At 46.6% G+C, this 23,510-nt stretch overlaps 1 protein-coding gene and 1 non-coding gene across 2 annotated transcripts in view; both read left to right on the plus strand.

The window, feature by feature from the left end:
- The window catches only part of LOC147711075 (protein-arginine deiminase type-2-like), a 727,074-nt gene that overhangs the window by 28,658 nt on the left and 674,906 nt on the right, over positions 1-23,510 (plus strand). The gene's annotated exons all lie outside the window — the stretch shown is intronic.
- On the plus strand, positions 21,476-21,578 carry LOC147711076 (U6 spliceosomal RNA). The gene has a single exon (XR_015296257.1). It is a non-coding gene; the product is annotated as a U6 spliceosomal RNA (small nuclear RNA).

The following is a 23,510-nucleotide window of genomic DNA, read 5'->3' on the forward strand; positions in this document are numbered from 1 at the left end:
ACTTGAAAGGTGATCTGATTCTGTTTCTACTCGAGAACTCTGTGGGATTTGTTACCTTGGCAATGATGTTGCTGGTTACTTGAGTCACCAGTGCAGTGGCTGCAAGTGTGCGAGCAGCTTCTCTGTAAAAGAGAGATCATACATAGCACCAGTAAAGATATTTCAAGAATTATGGACCCTTGGGAGGTGCAGTGATATAAACTAAGTTGGGTAGACAGGAGAGGCTTTGGAGCAGTAGCGTGAGAGCCTCAGCTCAGTAGAACACTAATATTAGCGCTGCACAAATTCAGAGCCTGATTCACAAAGGGCATTCACACTCATGGCGAAGTCCCCGCAGTCGCGGCAGGAGCTCCGAACTTGTGACAGGAGCTGCGCACTGCAGTTTCTCAACTTTAGTGCAAAGGGCCTTTGTGAATAGGGTCCTTTGTTTCTTCGAATAAACACATTTAAATGTTATACTATGTTAGAAAATGCTGGTTATTACTTTGAGTTACACATGCCTTTTAACGCAAGCAGCCCACTTACTTGATCTCCGCAGTTAATACAGCTAGACTGAGTAGTTGTCCCTCCAGAAGCGGTGGCCTTCCAACAAATTAGAATGTAATTAATTGTGAATAAGGAAGGAGTCGTAATCCTCAATTAACGTTATTGTAAGGTTTCAAATGCTATTGATTCTACCAAATGAATGAACATTGTGTGTGTGTGTGTGTGTGTGTGTGGGTGTGTGTGTGTGTGTGTGTGTGCATACATCTGTGTGTGTGTGTGAGAGAGTTGTTTGCATATATTACAGCGTGACAGTACCACACACTGTGCTCTCACAAATTATGTGATTTGCAATGTCATTAGTGTTCTCGAGAATGTATTTCGGATGATGTAAGTTATGTAATATGAAATGGTATAACCAGTGCATGGAGAAGGCGTTTGTTATAGTTAATGTATTGTAATTACCGAGTTCGATACATGTGTATGGAGGAGCATGAGTTATAATAATTTGAATGCGGTGCGTAAATTATAAATTTAAGGTATAAGTGGTGTAAAGTGGAGTTGCATACAGTGGAATACTGTAGAGTGAAATAGCGTACGGTGGAGTAGCGTAGACTGGCTTGTCATAGAACGGAGTGCCGTAGAGTGTAATAGCATAGAGTAGAGTTGCGTAGAATGGAGTGGGGTAGAGTGAAGTGATGTATGGTGGAATGACACAGAGTTGAGTGGTATAGGGTGGAATAACATACAGTGAAGTGGCTCACAGTGAAGTGGCATAGAGTGGAGTGGCGTAGAGTGGAATGTGGTACTTTAAACAGACAGTGTGAAAGTGGGTGAATTTATGTAGATGTAATGTGGCAGGAATATAGATTATAGAGTGTAAATGGTATTTTTTGGTAATAGGTGTAATTAGTTTAAGTAGTTTTAAAGTTAGAAGCTTGAAAATAGTTATTATGCAGCAGTGTACCATGGTAACTTCCCAAAATAGCGCGGTACATGCCTATGACAAGGCAGTATTTGATTAGCGGGTACCTGTCTTTGCAAACGTAAAAGGCAGCCATGTAGTTGTTAGCTCAGGCCGGGGTTATGGACTTAAATATAGGTAAGTAGTAGGTTTTATTACTGTTTCCTACCTATTACCACAGTACCCTCGCCATGCACAGCTAATTACCACAAGCATTTACATCATCCATGCCATGTTCTATAACATCATTGATAACATCAGTGCAGCATTTGAAATACCATCATTGATGAGGAGACTGTGCATGGTGGCGAGAGTTATAGTTACCTTAGGGCATGAGTTATCGTTACTAGAAATAACTGTAATTGGTGAATTTCAGATTTTTCCATTTAAAACATTACGTTGTCACTCAATGATGAAAGTTTCGCCTAACTATAACTGCAAGGTTTGGTTTTTCTCACTAACTGTGTGTGTGTGTGTGAGAGTTCATATAATATATATATACAATATAAATACGTTACATGTATATTATACATACACTTTAATCATATCCCAGGTAACCTGTGAATAAAAAGGAACTGAGTGGTATACCTGTAGATAATTTAGTAATACACTTTTCACTTTTCACCTGGATCCCTGCTTATCCAGTTTTGATTTTGCTGGTATCCTACCAGGGTGTGGATAGGCGTTGATGATGAAGCATGTCAGATTAATTGAGTGAGGTGTCTAATCCAATATCTTTGGATACCCAAGAGGTTCAATGAGAGGATCGATTTGATCATTATAGATATTTCAGTTGCTCTCTGTGTGTGGTAGTTATAGTTAGGACCTAGTTTCCATAGGAAAAGCATTTTTTGATTTGCTAATAGCTCTGGCACCATTTGACGAATCTACAGAACTTATTTGCCAGTCACTTCAACTGCTATCTGGAACGTTTTGGGGTGATCCGTCAAGTGGGGGCCAAGAAAAAGGGGGTATATTAAAATAAGTTTTCCCCATGCCATTTCCTGTAGGGGTTTAAGACACAACTACTCCCTGAACGGCTGAAAGGAATTACCCCAAATTTGGCAGAAAGCTACATCTTGGTCCAGAAAAAGTGCTTTTTGTAATTTGGTGTAAATCTGTTTAGTAGTTTTGGAGTTGTCAAAGTTAAAAGATGTATGCATATCCAGGGACGCAGATCTGGCATGGATCTGGGCGGATTCGCATATCCACGCACCAACAGCAGTGCTGTCATTGGTTGACCGCAACCTGAGAGGAAATTTACATCTGCCATTTTGTGCACTGAGACACGGATCCTGGGGAGAAAATAAAAAGTAAAAGTGATAGAAGGGGTATGGGTAGAGGTACCCCGACCCCATGGGACTGATGGAGGGGGTCTGTGAGGGACCCTTCATGAGCAAGAAATTGTCCAAACTGTTTTTTTGGGCACATAGGGATCTGCAGATCTGCACACATACTCATTGATTAGGGCGAATTTGGGTTGATCTGTGGATCCAGACCCCAATTATAAAAAACTCATACACCCACTCACAGACCCACACACATACTCATGCACTCAATCACATACTCACACACACATACAACCACTCACACAACTGATTAAACACCAATATACCCACTCACACCCACTCATAGACCTACAAAACCACTAAAACGCCATCTCACAGACCCACACTGCCACTCACACAACTACCTACACACCCATATCCCTACTCACACACTCATACAGCCACTCACACACCCACTCCCGGACCCACAAAACCACTCACACACCCACTCACAAACCTGCACGGCCACTCAGACACCCACTCAATTCAATTCAATTAAAAACAGCTTTATTTGATTTAAAATATAAATCATAAAAACCCAACTTATCACATACTATTTCAAACAGAAAAAATAGAAAGTCACACCCACTTACATACCCACATTGGCACTTGCACATCCACTCTCAGACCCTCACAATGCCCCTACACCCACTTGCACACCCACACAGGCACTCACCCATATAACCGTTCATACAGTCACTCACTCAGCCATTCACACACCCACACACAGGCAGTAATGTACTTATAGAAATTGTAATATAATTTGTTTGTATTAAATATGTTGTTGTTTTAGTATTGAATGTGTGCTCTATAACCACTTATTTGTCAGAGGATTCATGATGGATCCACAGATCCATAAAATGAATTTAAAAAAAGAAAGACTTGCTGCCTTGCATTTATAGAAAGGCTACACAAGTTACTGTAAGTTAATTTTACATTTTTTGGCTTTAAAATATATATTAAGAATGAATGTGTGAATAAAATGTATTTATAAACTCATGAAAATGTATATTAGTAAATTGAACTTATTGGTCAAATCGCAGTACAATTTATATAAAAACAACCTGAAACATTAACTAAAAAAACAAAGATTACTGAGGTGTTATAGTTAGGAAATAGCATTAAAAAAGTGGAAATTCACTGAAAAAAAGAAAGGTTACTGGGATGTTATTGTTAGGAAACAGAATTTAAAAAAATAGAAACTTACAGAAAAAATCAAAGGTTACAGGGATGTTATAGTTAAAACATGTCCTATAACATAATTGATAATATCACTGCAACATTTGCAGTGAAATTATTGATGAGAGTATTGTGAATGGCAGGTGCACGAGTTATAGTTAACTTAGGGCATGAGTTATAGTTACGTAAGATAACTGTAACTAGAACAGCTAAATTTCTATGTTTTTGTGCGTTTAAATTCTGAACCTTGCTCTAAAGTCCCTGTAACTTTTGTTTTTTCAGTGAATTTATATATATAAAAGAGTGCACCCTGACAGTGTTTTGTTTTTTTATATTTATTTTTATTTAAAGCAAGGCAACCACAGAATACATGAGTGCATAGAACATACGAGGGTCGTCCACAATATCAGCATATGATACAATTAATGATGAACTGAGGGGGGGAGGAGAGGGTACAGAAGAGCTACAACGTCAGTGTTAACAGTAAGGGGTCACGGGGAAAGTGGGACAACAAAGGTTGCAGTCGCAGGTGGTACACATATGTTCCCCCTGTATCGATTCCACAGGCCCCATATATTATTTCATTTCCTCGGGTGGCCCGAGCCAAATACACAGTTTTTTCCCGGAACATGCACCAATCCATGTTTTCAATCCACACCTCAATAGTGGCAGGCCTCTGGGACCCCCACTGCTGTGCTATGTTCCGTTTAGCAAGGATGGCCCCCAAAGTCACCCATTGTGTCTGTGCCGTATTGAGATCAGTCGGCTCCCAGACATTCAACAAACATCGCCTAGCTTCTGGCAAGAGAGCCACCCCTGTCACTTCCTGCATCACCTCGTGGACCCTGCCCCAATATTCAACCACATACCGACATTCCCATATGCAGAAACGTCCCCAAGTGACCACATCCCCACTGACACAGACCCTCCATCGTGAAACCCATTCGAATCAAACGGGGACCCATGACATAGACTCAGTGCAGTATTTTAAGCTGAACCAATCTCAATCGCGCCGGAATCGCGACCTCCTCTGGTGAGGAGATCGCCGATTGCCAGACCTCATATTCAAGTTCTAGGCCGTCTCGGGTCCACTTATCCCGTAGTTGTGTCAAAAGGTCAGCTCTATGATTGATCAGCTTCTTATAGACAAGGGAAATGGTACTATCAGGCAGATAACCGTCCAATATACGGTCCTCCAATGGGGTTGCCTCCGGTATCTCCACCCCCTCCGGGAAAACCGATGTCAGTGCGTGACGAACCTGCGCATACTGAAGGTACTCTGTCTCTCCCAATTCGTACTCAGTCTGTAAGGCTGCAAATGATTTAACCGTTCCCTTCACCTAGAGGTTGCCCACTGTGGAAATGCCAATAAGATCCCATTTGTCGAAACCCTTAGTATTCCACAGTCTGCCGAACCTCTCAGAGCCGAAAAGCGGGATCGCTAAAGTCAAACTGTCTTTCCATCCAAGCGAGCTAGTAGCATCATGCCATATCCGCACAGCCGCCCTAGTCGGCCCAGTCAAACTCTTCTCCACAGACCTAGTATAAAACGCTCTGTTATAATTGCCTCCAGGAAGTATCCATCTAACCAGGACATAGCCGGTTAGATGAGACAGATCAGACACAGGACCGTACGTACCATGATTAATAGCCCCCAACTGCGATGCCCAATAATATCTTTTAATATCAGGGAGAGCAATCCCCCCATCATACCACGGGAGCGTCAATTTGGCCAACGCTATACGCGTCTACCATCCCACAGCAACTTCCGTTGCAAACCCTCCAATTCGCGAAAATAACTAGCCGGAACAATATCAAGAGTATTTTGAAGGGCATAGAGAAAACGAGGAAGCGACATAATTTTAAAGAGGGCAGATCGCCCCAACATAGACAGCGGAAGCTTCTGCCAGCACGCAACATCTCGCTTCAGCCGAATCAACGGAGGGAGAAGGTTCTTTTCGTATCTGACCACGGGATCCATGGAGACATATATCCCAAGATATTTGAACCTGTCCTTTGTAATTTGAATCGGACAATTACGAGGCAACACAGGTGCATCACCACACAGAACATACAAATCGGATTTCGGCCAATTTATAACCAATCCTGAATTTCTACCATAGGAAGCCAGCACATCGCAGAGAACATTCAAAGATTTCCTGGGAGAAGTCAGATACAATAAAATATCATCCGCATAAAATAAAATGCGATCTTCGCACTGCGGAGACCATCGAATACCCTTGATCGAAGGCTCCCAGCCAAGCCAAGCCGCGAGAGGTTCAAGGGCCAAAGAAAAGAAAAGAGGAGAAAGTGGGCAGCCCTGTCGGGTGCCCCGCCCAAGACAAAATGGTGCAGAAACACGACCGTTAACCACTACCTGAGCGAGGGGTGCTGTATAAATAAGACACACCCAGCCGATGAAGTCCGGGCCGAAACCAAATTTGGCCAATACTGCCCATAGATACGGCCATTCAACTATATCAAAAGCCATCGTGGCGTCTAGCGACGCCAATACGGCCGGCTCCCTTAACGTAGAGGCCCTTGCCTGGGTGGAGAGGTGTGGCTCACTGGTTAGAGGCGGCAGACCCGAGTGCAGAGAACGGCCCGGGACCAGGGTTCGATTCCCGACGCGGCAGGGTCTTGGATCAGGATCAGCGGACTGATAATTCTCGCATCGGTGCCTACTCCGACCAGGGAGCACACTCGGCAACTCTGGGCATTAGCTTGCCTCATCTCCACAACGGCCCCACACAAACGCCGGGGATGCCTGGTTTCACCTTGGAGACCCCCAGGAGGGACTATCTCACAGGGAAAGCCAGGACGGGTTCCCCAGCGGTCTATAGCGCTACGAGGCCTCCGGGTAGCAGTGCGCTTTATAAGACACAACAATTTACAATTTGCAAGAACCCCATGCAGACGCCTAAGATTCAACGCCGTATTCCTGTGCAGGATAAAGCCAGATTGATCTGGATGGACAAGCTCACCATTGACCTTAAGCAATCTAGTAGACAATAATTTAGCCAAAATCTTGGGTTCCATGGTCAACAACGAGATCAGCCGATATGAAGCACATCTATTCCTAGGCTTCCCTTCCTTATGAATCACCAGTCTCTGATCTCGGGGGAGAAGACCACACTCCCGAGATTCTAGGAACATGTCTCTCAAATATGGCGCAATCTTGTCTGGCCTAAGCATGTAAAGCTCAATCGGGAAACCGTTGGGGCCCCATCGCCTTACCCGAGTTCAGGGAACGCACCGCTAAGGCCACTTCATCCGCAGTAAACCTACCGTCCATGAGGTCACGATTCTCCACAGACAGGCACGGAAGCGCTATGTCCCGTAACAATAAGCGAGAATCCTCCTCAGGTCTATCAGATACAGAAGAGTGAATAGAACGGAAGTGATTGGCGAAACAGTCCACTATCCCCCGAGGATCGGTTATACAAACACCACACTCCGTCTCAACCTCAGGAACTACGTGACTACTTTCTTGTCAAGCCAGGCAATTAATTTACCAGCCTTGTCACCAACGTCATAAAGACGCCCTTGCTGTTCTCGACTAAGGGCCTTCTCCACGTCCGTAACCAACATTCTGTATTCTAGCTCCTTCAACTGCAGGACATGTAGTCTAGCACGCATCACCTCTAGCTCTAGCTCCAGTTCTAAGTTGACGATTTCAGCCTCAACCCTAACCACATCTTCCTTCTTCTGCCTTTTGACACATGTAATAAGGGACAAAGCCTGACCCCTAAGCACCGTCTTAAAAGCCTCCCATAGGGAGACCGACGAGGAGACTGAACCTTCATTATCCTGGAAATAATGCTCCAACACTTTTACCAAATCATTCCGAGTCTTGGGATTGCGCAGATACCAAGGGTTAATGGGGGCTATCCTCCCCCCTGAGCCAGTAGCCAGTTAAAATCTAATCCAAAGCGGGGAATGATCAGAGACACCTCTAGCCATATGCCTGACCTCAGCGACATACGACGCCTGGGCCGCAGGTACCAAAACATAGTCTATCCTCGAAAGACTACCATGGGCGCCCGAGAGGAATGTATATTGCTGCTGATTGGAGTGAAGCAACCTCCAGCAGTCCATCAGACCCATTGTCTCAATGAAGTCAGGCAACCATCCATGGGCCCTTCTGACATCCATAGGCGGATATCTATCCAACACACCGGAGACCACTGCATTAAAATCACCACCCAGGATCAAGAAACCACCTGGAAGATACAGTATAACCCATCCCAGGTCAGCAAAGGTCGCAGACTGCAAGCCAGGAGGAACATAAATAGACACCATAGAAAGCGTACAGCCCTCCCAGCGTCCCGATACAGCAACATAGCGTCTCCCTATCATCCAAAACCATAGATTCCACCTCTAATGGAAGAGAATTCTTGAAAAGGATCCCAACTCCTCGGGTCCCAGACGTAAATCCCGCATGAGCCACTTGGCGATACCCCTTCCTATTCATCGCTTTGCACGTATTCCCTATCAAGTGGGTTTCTTGAAGCAGCACCACATCAGGAGAATGCTTTTTAAGTAGTTGCAATACTACACTGCGTTTAATGTTATCCCCCAACCCATTTACGCTCCAGCTCATCACCCTCAACCCCCTACCCCCATCATGAAAGAGAAAGAAGACCCAATCCTCCCTTGAGTCTAGCACAACAATAAAGAAGTCTCGCGATACGGTGCCTTGCAGGAACATGAACAAAACAAAACAAAGAACCTTTGCCCTCCCATCCCCCCAAACTTCCCGTTACAATACCCCTCTCCCTGCACCCCTGCTTCCGACTATAAAGCCACCCCAACTCGCAGTGTACCTGTCGCCCCCACATCTAAACTAAACTACAAGAAGTAGATCTGAGGAGGAGAGAGACCCCCGATTGCCCGGTAACCCCCCCATCGTACTGCATTCATCAATATAAGGAGATCAGAACCACTACAATAATCAGTACCGTGGTGTCCCCAGATACCAGAACAACAGCACTCATTCCTGTTCTTGTGATCCCCCCTCCGCACCACCACTCTGTCCCTCCGGTTCTTGCTGGGCCGACAAAGTGTCCAACAAGTCAGCCGCGATTTCCGGCTTATCAAAGAAATAGGTCCGCTCACTGTGTTCGATCCGCAGCCTAGCCGGGAAAAGCATCGCATATTTAAGTCCCATGTCCCGACATCTTTTCTTCACTCCCAGAAAACTGAGTCTCTGCTTTTGAACAGTCTACGTGAAATCCGGATAGAAACTGATGGCCCACCCACTCGGGAGGCCTGGAGGATGGCATCTCTGTCTCTAAAATTAAATATCCGAGCTATCATAGGCCTAGGCATTGCGCCCACTCGCAGCCTCCCGCCAGGGATCCTGTGTGCCCGCTCGACAGTGAAGAACTTGCTCAGGCCTTTGGGTGCAAGATGTTGGACAATGAGATCCTCGAGAAAGAGGTCTGCCGCCTGGTCATCCGCCTTTTCCGGCACTCCGATGATGCGCACATTGTTTCTCCGGGCCCTCCCTTCAAAATCCTCCAGGCGATGGATGACAAGGTCATTCGAGGCCCTGAGATTCCGAACCTCGGTCTGCAAGTCTGTGACGTCATCCGTGAGACTTGATGTTTTAATGTCCAACGATTTGACCTTTTCGCTACTTTTCGTGAGGTCTGTGCGAATCAAATTCACCTCAATGGATACAGTGTCTAGCTTATGAGCAATGGTCTCCATTTGTTTCCCTAGGGAGGATTTGATCCCATCAATGGCGTCCATTACATCTTGTAACGTTGGTTCAGTTGCCAGACCAGAGGAATCTTTCGCCTCTTCCTGTGACCTGCCCGGTCCACTAGGCGATCCCTTAACTTGGGCATAGCGGTCCATAACATTTGATTGGGTGCATTCACCCCATCTAGTGGTCTTCAATTTCTGCTTGTCCTCCTCCGGCTTGCTCGCCATTGCGGTACAATCCCCAACTCGTCGTACAGGGGGGGGGTCAAGACTTCTGAATGACCGCCAGCCGATAAGATCGACCCTCAGTTTCTGATCAGCGAAGCATGATCACACCGCTCCCACAGAAGCAAGGTACAGGAAGACCTTGAGGCAAAGCACCAGCGATGTTCTGCCAGACACCCAGCTCTCAAGGCAAGAATTTGTCCCTCATCGGACTGTGCAGGCAACTAGCTCTTTTAACAGCGATAGGGTTGTCTGTGCTAGTGAAATGCACCCAGGTCCGAAGACGATGTCGATTAACGAAATCGAAAGCGAAAGTAGGGCTAGACTGGCCTCTTCCGGTAAACTGCGCCGTTGTTGTTGAACTACACCTCGGGCACTCTGCCAACCCAAGCGCCGGGCATTCGAGAGGTAGAGGCCGCAAACTGTCTAACTTCGCAACTCCGGCATCCGGGGTCCGTTCGGGACACGGTTTACGACGTTCGATTCTCCCGTGGTTCAGCTACACTGAGAATTCTATGACAGACAGGATAAGTGGCAGGATATATTCGGGGGGCTACGAGGGTCTCGGGAACCCTGTGCTCACGCAGCCATCTTGGATGCGCGCGAAGCTCCTCCTCCACCCTGACAGTGTTGAAGGCTATCAGCAGGAGCTACCTGTGGGTATTGGCCTAGATTGGTTCCAGGCATGGTCCCAGCATGGAAGACTGACCTGTGGATGGGCACTGTGACATTTTCTACTGATAGAATAGGAGGTGTCTATTTTCTCAGCTGGACACTGAGTGCATGTTAGATGGGGATGGTGAATCTTTGCAGAGCCCTCATTCCCCCCACCAACCAGAACATTGCCATAGTAATTTTCCAGTGAGCTCTGAGGATGAACTGAAATAGTTGGTAGCCTGTGCATTAAGTAGTGCGGTTTACTCGGCACACCCTGTGGGCCACTTTTGTCAGCAGTGTATGTGTAGGACAGGAAATAGATTAACAGTCTGGATAAAATCTATACAAAGCAAAGCAATCTGACCTTTTAGCACAGGAAAAATACTAATTTACGTGGGGACCTTGAAAAGGTCTGGGGTCTACTTACCTGGTGACTGGAAACTGTGAAGTAGAATGTGATGCAAGAACTAAACTGCTGGATGAATAAAGCAGTCTGAAAAAAATAGATTCCAAAATTGACACACTCACTAGAGACTTCATCAAAAATGGCAAAACACTGGAGAGATATGGTAAAACAATTGATCAAGGAAACGGTTAGATTTTGGAGGTAGAAGATGATATGTAAAAATTCTCTGGAACCCTCTGATCATTGAAAACGCCATCACACTGATTAAAACCAAGAATGAAGTTCTGGGATACTGATCCGGATGCAATAATATTATGATTCTGGAAATGGAAATCTGAACAATTTGTGTTGATCTTGTTATGCAGCCTTTTTGGCAGGGAGCAATTTTCTAATCACCGAACTCTGACACCTAGACCACCTCCTGGCACTGCTGCTGCCATAATTGCAGCTCCATGAACTATTGTAATTGAGGCACTACATAAAGCACACTCTGACTGTGATGGTAGGCAACTTGGTAGGCAACTTGTAGTCAGTTACCCCTATTCGACATCCCTTGCACATTCACAAATGTCAATGCTCCAAATGTTGACACCCCAGTCTTCTTTGAAGAATTTCTGTGACTCTCAGGCAGTTTGAGCTCCCTGCCATCATTTGTGGGGGCAATTTCAATGTAATGCTCCACCCAACACTAGATTGACCTACACAACATAACATTTGAGAACTTGTGGCCAGGGTGTCACAGCTCCAGATGATAGATGCGATGATTGATGAGACGATTGGTGACTTGCAAGACATATTGCTTGTGCGTAATATAAATAATATGATCTACGATTCACAACTCACACTCGAGAATTAACTAATATTGACCAATAGCCTCTCCTCCTTGATGGCATATAAAGCATACATGCCAAGCACACTTTCGGATCACTCACCAGTAACATTTGAGATTAGGCTAAAGACAGACATCCTACAATCCTGTCAGCTTCCTGGGATGCTGATGGATGTAGCGTTCCTTACCAACATAGGAATGACCATCAATAAGTATTTTGGCATAAATATGGGCTCAATAGTTTATTACTTCTCCGTATGGGAGACAGTCAAGAAGTATACACATTTTAACTCCATCTCCAAACAGGCTAGTTTTGAAGTTCATTCAGACATAATCGCATCAACTTGAACTCATAATACAGGGCCCGAGGACCAGTATGCTGAAGAGAAATCGGAGTCAATATTGAGGGATGTTTTAAACAACTGCTCCTCACTCAGTAGTTGGTGTACCATGAGATTAAATGTCTGAAAAATACACTGAAGCACAGAAGTATGAGGACCAGAAAAGACCCAGTAGGACATTCACCTGGGCCCTGAAGCAAAACTCTAAACTAAACACATAAGTGTAACCGTGACTGTATATCCAGACAGACTACCTACAGGACGAACATACTGAGCACATTCACTGACTACCTTAGAAGCCTCCACTCCCCATAATGCACCAGTGACATCACACACCGAGATTCTTAGAACAGATAGCATTAGCTTGGATAGATGAGGATTATAGAGCCCCTTTACTCAATCCTCTAAACAAGGAGGGAATAGTATTTGCGACTGGGAGCATGGCTAGTGGTAAGACCCTGTGCCTTGATGGACTTACACTAGAATTTTACAAAGAACACAAAGACATCCTGGCCCAACAATCAGCTGGCCATCCATGAAGAGGCACTTTAGAAAGGAACCCTGCCTATCAAATAGAGAAGCTGTCATAACATTACAACTTAAGCTTCATAAAGAACCAACCGCCTTGCCTATTGTTTCAACCCCTGTCCCTGTTAAACACAGAGAACAAAATCTTCACCCAAAAAAATTACCAAAAGACTTTGCTCCTCATGGAAACAAATTGGCCCTCAGTCAGTCAGGCTTTGTACTGATAGGCACACAGTGCACCTGCTTTGTGCCTTATATGTGGTAGTACATCAAATAAAGCTGAAAGTATTTCTATCTCAGTCCAACTGGACACAGAGAAGGCAGTTACTCTCTAGCAGTGCCATTCTTAGTCTACCTTCTCCAGGGAATAGGAGTAGACGCCTATCTGCTCTTCCTTATTACACTACTATACTAAGCTCAAGTGAACAGGATTTAAATTAACAGCTGACATTTGGGCAGCTTTCAGATTAGCAGAGGCACATTGGATGAGGAAATGTCATTCACATAGAGGTATTACCTTTACTGATAAGAAACGTATGATTTCCCTGTACACGGACAACATTGTGCTCTGTGTCAAGAATACTGGTTTCAACTTACCTGGGAAGAGATATGCCAATTTGGAACAACTACAGGCATTAGAATCGATTACAATAAATCAGAACAGAGATGTACACTTGATGCAATCCAACCCCAGCTAGAGTACCTGATCCACTGCTGAACTGAATCAGTGCAATACCTAGGCATCTACATGCATCAGTATCAGATAGGAACACAATGTTTATTAGACAACCTCAGCCATATATTGGAATCCACTGCTGGCCAGATTAAGCTGGCACTGTCGATGGAGGAGAATAAACATTGGTAAAATGTTGGCACTGGCTATATTTCTTTACCTTTTTAACAACATCCCAATGCCATTCCCCTCAGCAGAACCTTGTTATCAAAACTGCACCCTTTCATCTTGGCAGGCGGCCAGCCTTGTGTGGGCTGGTTCATCCCCAAACTTCCTTACTTACGAGAAGTGAAGATTTTCTGTCTCAGACCTTGTATCATACTATTTTGTTGCACAGGCACAATTTCCTCATATTGCTATCACCCACACCGCATCTCCACATTAAATAGGATCGTTTACAGTCATGCCCCATTCAAGCAACACTGCCAAATCAAATGTTCCACCTTCCAACCCTTATTTGGATAGATCAATACACAATTTGGGCTTTGTATGAGATGGGCAGAACAGCCAGGTTTACTGGATTCTATTTGCCATAATTCCACTCCAGAACAACCCCATGCTCCATATGATTTGGGAAAGATTGTTCATGAAGAGTGTGACTGGGATAGACTGCACACAGATATCTCAATAACTATACATATCACATTTCACAATGAAACCTCAGAGTTCACACCCACCACCACTGCAATATGTATATCCACAACTCACAGATGGGTATCCAAATATGTTTTGCTTTTCACCTCAATGTAACCAATGTACCACACCACACAAGATGTGAGCATGACACTGAGTGCTAAATGCAGGAACTTCTGCCATACTCAAACCTCACCTGTTTCATTGAATCATAGACACAAACTCATGCAGTTCAACAACTTTGCACGCATGTAATACACCTCTACGTTACTACACAAATTTAAGCGTAACTGTGACCCTGCATACACCAGATGTTTGAAGCTCAAGGGTTTATGACCTCTGGAAAGTATACTGTCTACTCTCTTTTTAATTATATTAGTGCCTCTTGAGCTAGACTCTTTTATTGTAGGTTGCACATTCAGGATATGTGGCTGCATTGCTGTTAGATCAGTAATCCTTGAAGTGGTTTTCCCCCTAACTTTTTGCCTTCAAACGTCCTCTTTTGCTAACTTCATTTTTGCTTGCCCTAGGACTCTGCACACTTTACCACTGCTAGCCAGTACTAAAGTGCTTTTGCTCTCTCTCCTTAAAATCTGGTAGAATAGACTCATACCTAATTGGCATATTTAAATTGCATGTACGTCCCTAGTAAAGTGGCACTGCACGTTCCCAGGGCCCCAAATTAAATGTTACGAATGGCAGTTCGGGCTGGACTGTTCCCATGAGGCACAGGGTCAGACTGATTTGCATATAGCCATGTCTGAACTGGGGTAGCAGAGTGGGCTAAAGAACGGTGATGGATTCAACCCAGATCTTTTGACTGAGTGTTTGATTGATTCAGATGCTCTGTCCATCACCACCCCCTTTTGTACCGCTTTTGGCCGCCATAAGTGTGGCAGGGTATGCTCAGACATGAGTCCCTTGCTCACTTTGCCACTGGATTCAAGCAAGCCGGGCTGAAGATGGCTGGAATGCCAGAAACCGGTCCTCAGAAGCTTGTTACCGGTCCAGGTAAGACATGGCTTGGCAGTTCGGGCTGGACTGTTCCCATGAGGCACAGGGTCAGACTGATTTGCATATAGCCATGTCTGATGCTCTGTCCATCACCACCCCCTTTTGTACCACGAATGGGTCCGCAGCATTGATTGTGCCACCCACTCAAATAGCCCTTTAGCATGTCTCAGGTCTGCCATTGCAGCCTGCATGTGCAGTTTTTAAACTGGAATTTCGTCCTGGCAAAGTAATCTTTTTCCAGACCTAATTCTTCCTTTTTAATACTTATAGCATGCCCATAGGGTAGGTTCTGGACAGATCAGAGAGCAGGGTGCAGTGTATTTAAAAGGTTGTACATGTATCTTTAAGTTTTACATGTCCTGGCAGTGAAAAATTCTTACATTTTTTGTTCACTACTGAAAGGCCTACCTCCCCCATAGGATAACATTGGAGTAACCATATTACATTTAAAACGTTGTAACTTCCGAATAGGAACAAGTAACCAGTTCATGTTTGTGCCTTTAGAATTGTGATGAAAAATCCTCTCTTGTGGTAAAGTCTGATTACATTTTTAAAAAGGGTGCTTTAAAAAAATTATTTTTTTCTGCCTTAACCATTTAGTGCCTGCAGCCTTTCGCTAGGTCATATGACTGGGTGTAGCTGACAGTTGGGCTTTGGGTATTATTTCTCAACAATCACACTCAAATGAGAGATTAGTTGTGTCTGGGTGGGCCATCACTGGCAGATGGGTGGGCTGATCTGTGCACAGCCCTACTTATACTTGATAGGTTGTATCCAGTCTCTTCACAAAGGGCTATATACTCCCTGTAGTTAGTGTGGAGCCCAAGCAGGGGAGGCAAGAAACCTGTGCACTGCACGTCAAAGATAAACCTCTAAACGCATCTCCCACTTCAAAGAAGGCACCTGTTATCAATATTGGACCTCAGACACCAACTCCTCAGTACACTTCTGGACCTGTGGAGACTCTGCCAGGAAGAAGGACTGCTGTGCTGCTGAAAAGACTGCCACTCTGCTGGCCTGCTTGCCTGCTACCTTGCTGCACTGTTGCCTAGCTGGATTGCTGCCCTTCTGCCCTCCTGCCAGAGTCTGGGTGATTGTACCTGCACCTCAACCCAGGGCTCCAAGAGTGACTCCAAGGCCTAGTTTTCTGGCATCCTGTTCTGAGCCACAGGCTCCTAACCACCTAAATCATTAGCCAGATCCAACTGGACCAAACCCTGACCACCAAGGGTTGCCTCCAGGTCCTGGACACTTGGTGTGGGCTCAGTGGAGCTAACATCGACGTTTTTGGGCTCTTCAGGATTGCAAAAGGGCCAGTTAGCACCAAAACCTTGCCACTCGCAATGCCAACCAATGAAAAGTTCAGTCAGCCCGACCCTTCACGGGGAGCACCTGCGCAAAGCTCTGCCCTGACCACCCATGTGCACAATACGATCATCATGCTACAGCAATGAGCCTCTGCGACGCCAGGCCTACTCTTCATGATACATTGATGACCATCCACGACGCTTCATGGCTCCTCGCGGCCTGCTCCACCGCAAACAGGACTCTTTACACTGGACTGAAAAGGTACTTTTCAGCTGAACTAACCTGGTCCCTGTATCTGCCCCATACTCTATTGTGGTCAGCCTGAGCTTGTGACTTTCTCTCAGTCTTGCATGACCAAAAAGTCTTGAGTGACTTTTGTAGCTTTTTGCTATATTCACCTAAATCTTTAGAATATCTTCAGTTCTGTTGACTGAATTGTTGACCTTTTACTCTTGATTTATTTATTAAAATTGACTTATTTTACTAATTGTGTGGGATTTTTCTTGTGTTGTGTTTTCACTTTATTACTGTCTGAGTGCTGCATAAATATTTTACACATATAAGTTAGGCCTGACTGCTTTGTGCCAAGCTATCAGAGTGTTGAGCACAGCTTAATTTGGGGTTTGCTTGTGTCTCACCCTGACAGGGCTTGTGGTTGCTGCCGGAGTATTGCTTGACTCCTCCTCAACCAGTAACACAATTTCTCACACTTCCCAAAGCACTATCGAATACTGAATGACCTGCTACTCCATTTGGCCAAAAGGTAAATAGCGACGATAAGGCTGAAAAGTCTGCTTTTCAAATAGAAGGATTGGCTCAGGGGAGCAGTCTTTTGTAATGTCTCATTTGAAATGTATACCTCACACCACAACACTTCCGTACATCATGTTCACAAGCCATATGGGGCAACTGTGTACCGACCTCTGAGGTATGCCGCCTACGAACCAAGTTATGCTCAAACGGATTAAAACTGATTGGCAGGATATGCTGGAGAATACAAAAGATGCTACAGTAACAATATATGACTCTATTCTGATTGGATCATTTATGTGCTGTATGCGTTGACATCTCAATGTGACAAGAGGTGGTTTATCTACTGCATGTGTTCTATGAAAATCTGAAGGAAAACATTTATTCAAAAAAATAAATAGCCTTGAGAACTTTAACAAAAACGTACATAAAGTTTTATCACTGAATTTCATAGTTATTTTTTGTTTCTAAACCCAATCCAATTTCATGAATGGCCAGAGTCGCATTGAGGAGCAATTTTCACCACAAGACATTAGTTTAAAAGATCAATCTGTTAATGAGCATTAATGGCCACTCCCAGTGAATGTAGTTAATTATAAGACGTATTATTTAATTATCTATTACGCAGTGCGCAATATGTGAAGGAAGCATATTAATCAGGACCACTCGCAATATGTGATTTCAACCAAATATTTTTCTAGCAATTAAAAAAGTTCTCCTCTATGAATAGAGATTAAACCTTACAATGATCTGTAGGAGCAGGCTTCTCCAAAGCTACTCTTAAGGACACAACACAGCTTTTAATACAAGAAATCCATATGTGTAAGCTTGTGTTCGAATAACCACAAAACTGCAATTATTTAAAACAACATTTGTCTTTGTTGCCATATTCATCTACAACATTTTGACACCTTAGGTGTGATTCCCCAGTCCTTGGCACTAGAGTGGTTTCAATGGTATTGTATGTAAACATTTCTTAATTTGTATGGGTAAAATCTCAGAGCTTGTATGGGCAATGGCACTGCTTCGACCATTACTTATGGTAGTTTTCTGGCTAATGTTATGAAGAATACTTAATGCAATCACAGGCACATTTGTACTCTTAAGTGAGGAGTGTTGGCTCTCGTGAGAAATATTTAATCCAGATGTAGTGGATGTGGCTGTCACCATTATATTCTTTTGTTTCCATTTTTGCATTTGATTTCACTTTAACATATGCTATTGTTTGCTTTGGTTTAGATTCCTTCTATTTTCTCTTCTTAAGTTAACACAACAATGCTGTTTTTAGAAAAGCCAGTTGCCACACACTACGGTTCCATCTGTTTAGCAAGGCAGGAATATGTTCATACTGTATAAAGACGTTGTGGGGCCAGATGTGCAAAGTACTTTACAGTCACACATTTTAAGATTCTGTGTTTCCAACATCAAAATTGCTTTTTTAAATGCCCTTATCTTATACCTATATAGAATTTGGAAATTACATGTTGCAGGCACCTCCTCCAAATACAGAACAGTTATGCCAAACCTCATCACAGAAAATGTACTGATTCCAAGGTTGAAGTGGTAAACCATTAACAAAAGGTAAGGGTCACTTTGGGACCCCTCCCCCTTTCTGAATGGTGAAAAGAATGTGTGTTGGGGAAAAGGCTGTGGTCCAAAGGGCTACTGCCTACTCTCAAACAAACTTATGGAAAATAGGCTGCATATAGAAATAAGATTACTTTATTGAAAATAAATCACATTGTGGTCTGCTGACCCTAGAAAACCACGATCCCTGTGATGGGCGCCAGTCAAAGTGATTTACAATTGTAGCACCTTCTGAATGTTCATGAGGTAGGTCGGATTGTGACCTCTTTTGAATCGCAATTTTATGAACCGACCTATTAGGTTGCTTCTTGAAAATCTTTAATGGTTGCAGAAATACTGGTCACAAATTGCGATAATTTAAACAGTTTGTTTGGCCTTTGGTTCCTTGTTGTTTGGCCCTTCATTGTCCGGCATTTTCTTCCTCGTATTTAAAATTTGAAGAAAACATGTAGCGTGTGTGTTATTCTACACTCATTGTTTCGAAACGTAATAACTTCACTGTCAGTCACAGGTTCCCAATGACCAAACAACTTGTTTAAAACCATGTAGAATGTATTTGGTGAGTAAAATTGATTTCGTTATGAAGCCAAATATATATGCTGATACAATGTAGTTGTCTTTTGTTTTGAAAATATTTCGCATTTCATGTTTCTTGGCTCCACTATTAGTGCTTTGGTCTAGAAAAGACCCCTTCTTCTGCTCGTGATGTCTAGCTTTTGTTACCAATATATCTGTATATTGTAGTAAAGTTTATGAATTCCATTACCAGCGCATGCAAAATATCACTCTCTTTTATTATTGTTTAGTTCAAAATATTTTATTGTCAGTTCAACAGCAATAAAAGTTACATGTGTATCAAACTATTCTAAATAATTATGTTTTTAAATTACAAAGAAGGAAAAGTTACATGTACATTGTATATCACTATCAACAGCAAGTCTCTGTCACTGTCTTAAATGATCATGTCAATAGCTTGTTATGGCCTATGATTGGGAGCAGTGTAGCCTGACAGGACTTTTGTGCACCCCGATTGGACCAATCACCAGTACATTTAGAACAAGTTAAGGATTCAGGACTGAAACATTCTCAATAAGAATGAGAAATTTCATTAAATCTGCCATAAATAACTTCAGTGGTAAAGCTTATAATTCATAAGTACAAAGAATTTAGTAAAGCACTATTACCTCCTCGTTAGTCTTCCTCGCCACATGATTTACATAGTGAGCATATGCTCCACGACAGAACCCTCCAAAGCAAAAAAAGCCTCCCACCCCCTCCCAACATGGCCGACCAGTCCCACCTGACCTCTATAAGAGGCGGACCGGCCCAACCAACAGCCTGTTTTTTTTGTTCTGCGCGATTCTCTCCAGAGGCGCTGTACAGGTAAGATGGGCCGGCGTGAGCTGGCCCTTGGGTTTTAGGGTAGAGGACCTGCTCTAGCGGTCCCTAGTGCCTTATGCCTAACAATCCCCCCCCCTCTTCCTTCCCCCGGTCCTATGGGGCCGGTTAGGTGCTGCTCTAGCGTGCCAGGGGTTTACAGGGGGGGGGGGGGGCGGCCGGGGATGTGGGGTGTTTGGCATTCCCTTGTATCCCCAGGTCGTTACTGGTGGGCCCTGGCCACTAGGTGGGCTTTTGGGCCCAGCACGGGGGGGTGATGATGCTGGCTTGGGGTAGTTACTACCATTGTGTATAGGTGTTTCTTGTACTCTTGGGCTCAAGCTGCTCCCCTGTTTTGGGCTGCGTAGGCTCTTCATACGCCTCTACTCTGCAAGTGTTGGTGCCACTGGAGGCGCGTGCCTCATGCCTGGCATTTCCGCCTGGAATTGCGCTCTGGCCTCGTTAGGGGGTTCCCGGGGTTTCTCGGGGTGCGTTCTCTGCGCTTGTCTCCGGACTCCCTTCCTCTGCCTGCGTCCGTTGTGTAGGGCGTGGGGTCTTTGTCACCTTTACTGCTCTGGTGGCCGCGGGGAAGGCTCGGCCGTCTGGTCTGGCTGCGTCCTTGTCGGCGGTGACGGCGTTTTTCGCTTGGGTGGGGTCCTTCGGCCTTTTCCACCCGGTTTCAGGGTGTCAGTCGGCAGCGTTCGGGTCCGGCCCGAGTTTCGGCTAGACCCGGTCTCGTACAGGTTCTGCCGCTCCCTTTTTCGCCCATGGATCCAGGCTTTCGACCCTCTCTCTCCTGGGGGTCCCCTGGCAGGGGGGGGGGCCTGTTGCCTCCGTTGCTTCCCGTCTGGGGACGTGGCTGTCCCGGTTCTTGGGTGCTGGCCAGTGTCAGGTCTTGCGGTCTTTCCGCGGGGTCCCTCCTTCTCGACGGGTTGGGGTTCCTGCCCCTTCCCTTGTCTCGCCTGTAGGTTTTCCTGGGACCGTGGGTTGGCCTGTGGGGCCGGCCGGCGAGTGGGGGCCCCATCTCGCGGTTGCGGGTGCTTCCGTTGGGCTTACCTTCTGGCCCGTGGGGGGGGGAGCTGTGCTCCTGGCCCGCCTGGTGGATCTTCTTCGCCGGGTGTGGAGCTTGGGGCTCCCTGTCTGGACGGGTGATACCTCTCGGCGGTGAGGCTTCACGTCTGGCGGTGTCTCTCATCTGTCGGCTCCCTGGACTGTGTCCGGTGGTCCCTTCGGTCCCCGTCTCGGGCTTGTCCTCCTTCGGGGGGGCGTGTGCCTGGTCCCGGTACTTCCCTCTGGTTCTTTCAGGGGGGGGCGGCCTTTGGCGCCGGGTCGTGTGGGGGTCGTTGGGTTCTCCTGCGGTCGCGCAGCTCCTCGTGCTTCGGGGGTTGCTGGCTGTCCTCCTGGCCTGCCGTCTTTTTGCGGTGCTCGCTTCGGCAGCACTTGTACTTACATTGGAACGACACAGAGATGTTTAGCGGGGCCCCTGCGCATGGCTGTCTCGCTAATTCGTGAGGCGTTCCTTATGCCGCTACTTCAGGGTACCCATGTCTTGGTCGGGTCGACCGACCTGGTGGTGTGGGTGTCGCCGGTCCTGTCCCTTTGGGCTGTCTTTCCCCCGGGGTCCGACTATGTGGAGGCGGTTCGACGGGGTCGGATCTGGCCTTCGCTGCCTGGTCTCGCTCTGACCCCGGTGGTGTTTCGGCGCCTGGGGCCTCGGCTCGGTCTGCTTCCGGTGGCTCTGTTCGCGGAGGGGGACTCGGCCCGCCTGCCCGGGTTATACTCCTCCTCCCGGGTCCTGGTGGTTGCCCTGTCTTTCGCTTGACCTTTCGGTCTGATGTACGCGTTTCCCCCGTGCCCTCTGCTTTCACGGGTCCTCGGCTGACTTGGCTTGGGCAGGGCCGGGGTGCTCCTGGGTGCTCGCTTCGGCGACGCCTGGACGATTTTGGTACGTTACGGTGTGGTTTTGCTTGGCTCCCGCGCATGGTGGCCTCGCAATTTCGTGTTGCGTTCCTGTGTGTGTGGTTCCCGGCGGGGTCCGGCCGCCCCGGGTACCCTCTCCCTGTACGAGCTGGCGGTTCGGGCCTACTGGCCGATCCCGGATCTTCCCGTTCCGTGGTGGGGTCCCCCGCTCTCGGAGTCGGTGTTGAGCCGGCTCTTTTACGGCTGGCCTGACTCCTTCTGCATGGCCTAGTTCTTGAGCGGATGACGCTGCTGGCTCGGGGTTGTTTTTTTCTGGGGTTGTGGTTTTGCTGCTGGGCTCCCGCAGGTCTTCCACATTCTCTTCCTGTGCCCGGCACTGGGCGTCCTTCTCGCGTTGGCGCGGTCGGCTTGGTGATGTCCCCGCCTCCGTGGTCCCCTTGCGGGTCTTGGGTTTCCGGACTGAGGGGTTTTCCTGGGGCGTGGCCCCTTCTTCCCTGTGGGCCCGGTGGGCGTCCTGGCGGGCCTCCCACAGTCCGGTGTTCGACGGGCTGGTTTCCCTGGTGGCTCGCTTGGGTCCGGAGTTGTTTATCCGTCGCCCTCGGACGCTCTGCCGGTCTCCCCCTTGGGATCTCTCTCTCGTTCTACGAGCTCTTCGGGGTCCGCCCTTTTGAGCCCCTGGCCTCGGTGGCCTGGCGGTTCCTCACCTTGTTTTTCTGATTCGGTGGGTCCGATGGCAGTGGTGTCTGCTGGGCGGATGGGCGTGTGGGGGTCGCGCCTCCGCTCCCCTCCCTTCTTGCGGGTTTTGCCGGACAAGGTTGTTCCTCCGGCATGTCCCCCGTTTCCTTCCCGGGGTTCCTTCCCTGGGGTCCCGGGCTCAGGTGGTATCTTTACCGCTTTTCCCTGCCGACAAGGTTCCTCTCTTGTCCGTGCTGGTTGTTCGGCGTGCTGTTTTGGCTTCTATTGGCCGCACGTCTTTCCTTTCCCGGTGGGATGGACTGTTTGGGTCTTTTTGGTCCGGTTCGTTCGGGCCGCTTGCCCTCTCTTTCCACCTTGGTTCGCTGGCTTACACGGGCTATCGTCCTTTCCTAGGCTTTGCTGGGTTCAGTGGGTCCGGCGGGGGTCCAGGGTCGGTCCACGGGGTGTGGCTCTGTGTCCTGGGCCTCCTGCATGGGTGTCTCCTCTGTGGAGATGTGTCAGGCGTCGACGTGGTCGTCCCCCGCCTTGTTCGTGGGACTCTATCAGTCCCGGGGGGTCTTCGCTGGGGCCGTTCTGGGTGCAGGAGCTGCGACTCCTGGTTGGCCTGCTTTTCCTTTATGTCTTGATTTCAGGTTTCCTGTGATCCCTGTTGTCTTTTCATTTCTTCTACTTCGACCTTGTGTTGGTTTCTCTGCATCACCGTGTGGTGTTGTTCTTCTGGTGGTCAATGAAGCCTTGTTGGCTTGGGTATTTGCTCACTATGTAAATCATGTGGCGAGGAAGACTAACGAGGAGGTAATGCCCCGGTTACTTACCGGTAATCTTCATTACTCCGAGTAT

Source organism: Lissotriton vulgaris, chromosome 5, assembly GCF_964263255.1.
Source record: "Lissotriton vulgaris chromosome 5, aLisVul1.2, whole genome shotgun sequence".
Lineage (NCBI taxonomy): Eukaryota > Metazoa > Chordata > Amphibia > Caudata > Salamandridae > Lissotriton > Lissotriton vulgaris.